This window comes from Rousettus aegyptiacus, unplaced genomic scaffold (assembly GCF_014176215.1).
Source record: "Rousettus aegyptiacus isolate mRouAeg1 unplaced genomic scaffold, mRouAeg1.p scaffold_m13_p_9, whole genome shotgun sequence".
Lineage (NCBI taxonomy): Eukaryota > Metazoa > Chordata > Mammalia > Chiroptera > Pteropodidae > Rousettus > Rousettus aegyptiacus.
Genome location: NW_023416312.1, coordinates 90,915,657 through 90,917,738, shown reverse-complemented (window position 1 = coordinate 90,917,738; position 2,082 = coordinate 90,915,657). Strand labels below are relative to the sequence as shown.

General features: G+C 33.8%; 1 pseudogene; it reads right to left on the bottom strand.

The window, feature by feature from the left end:
• Positions 1-866: 866 nt before the first annotated feature.
• Positions 867-985, bottom strand: LOC118608580 (annotated as a pseudogene).
• Positions 986-2,082: the final 1,097 nt, after the last annotated feature.

Sequence of the window (2,082 nt, the reverse complement as noted above, 5' to 3'; positions counted from 1 at the left end):
ATGGTTTGTCCAAGTGTGACTGGCAGCTCAGAAAAGTACTCCTGGAAAATGGATGTAAAACATGGCTGTTTACGTCACACAGTTGTTTTAATGTGTTATCGTGCACTGAAAGCAACCAGGGGCTGGAGATGCATATTTTCCCCAAATCTCTGAAGACATATTTCACTTCAGAAGTCCTGTCTGAAGATCTTCAGTTTTTTTAAGGCCTTAATAAATGAGTAATGGGCAAAGTGCATAGTATAAGAACAAATGCCAGATTTAGCAAACAAAAATATGGGTCACCCAGTTAAAACCGAATCTCAGATAAATAAGGAATCCTTTTATAATATAAATACGACTTATGCAATATATGGGACACACTTATACTTTTAAAATTATTATTCATTGTTTAGTTGAAATTTGGCTTGTTTTTTGGCAACTTTAAGAACAATGCAATGGTTACTCAAACTTCTACGTATAGTCTAACAAACAAGACACAGTCTATATTGACATGTAGGCAAAATAATATCACAAGGATTTTTAATTTATACATGCAAAAAACAGTTAATTGAAATATTTATTATGAAAGCAGTAAAAATTTTATTTATATTGAGAAGATTGTCAATATATATGATAGTTAAGACTATTAAAGCTTTTAATTCACAGGTCTTCAAAATATGCCCAGAAGGCCAAATCAAGGCTGTAGACATTTATTGTATGGTCTTTGAATAGTTTTTACATTCTTATTTTTTAATATTTATTTATTTATTTATTTATTTATTTATTTATTTATTTATTTATTTAAGCAAGGCAACCTTTGGTTGACCTCACAGATTGCAAGGATCTTGTCAGCTTACAATCCCTTATTTTTTTAATTTTATGTTTTACACCTACAGCACCTCGTCTTCCTAAGTGGTCTCCCATCCAACTACTAATCAGGCCCAACACTAGTTAGCTTCTAAGATCAGATGGGATCAGGCTTGTTCAGGGTAGCATGGCCATAGATGGTTTTTACATTTTTAAATGGTCAGAATCAAAAGAAGAATAATATTTGGTGGCAAGTGAAAGTTATATGAATTTCAAATTTTAAGTGTCCAGAAATAAAGTTTTATTGTAACCCAGCTGTGCTCAATCATTTTCTTAGTGTCTTGGGCTGTTTCCAGGCTACAAAGGTGAAGTTGAATTGATGTAACAGAAACAGATCAACCTACAAAGCTGGAAATATTTACTATCTGGCCCTTTGTAGAAACAGTTTGTTGACCCCTGATGAAACCATTACCTGCCACGTCGTGTTGTAAATAATCGCTAAGTCTGTTAGCTAGAACTCTAAGTCAGCTGAACATTTTCCTTATTTGCAGAAATCGTTTAGCTGTCCTTTTTCTCATAGTCAAAAAAAAAAAAGATCATGTTCACATAGATACAAAATCTTGGTAAATTAAAAACCAATGGTGTTTGAGATTTAACATCTGTTTTTCACGATTTGTAATTCACCCTTTGTCCATTGCTACACTGCCTCACAAACCAGAATATTGCTGAGGTTTTTAGATCCCTAACCCAATCTGTACTTTATCAAGTGGCTCGCCTGCCATCTAGTGGGAAAAGAAAGATATGATTGCTATATGTATGTATGTATGTATGTGCTTATTTATTTAGACAAACTCCGACTACTTATAAGTTGCAGAATCATGAATGGTGATGACAATAATGGCAATTCCTCACATTTCAATAGCCCTTTGCCATTTATAAAACATTTCCCCATACAGTATTTTAATTAACCCTCCCTTAGGATAATGCTGTGTTATGAGCAGATCATCTGTGCTCTATTTTTCAGATGAAGAAACTGAGTCTGAACATATGCTTATTCAAGGTCATACAGGCAGGCTCAAACCCAAATGCCATGTTCTGTTTGTGGAACCTAACCCCTCTGAACTTATTTTCCTTCGTTTCGACATTTCTAACTCTACGAATGATTTGGAAGCCTGTTTGCCATTAAGTACATTTGTTTTCAGAAACTTCCAGGATAGTCTTTTAAAACAAATATGAGCCATCCAAAATAGCCCCTGTCAAAAAATTTCTGAGGTGACAAACATAATTTTTTTTCTA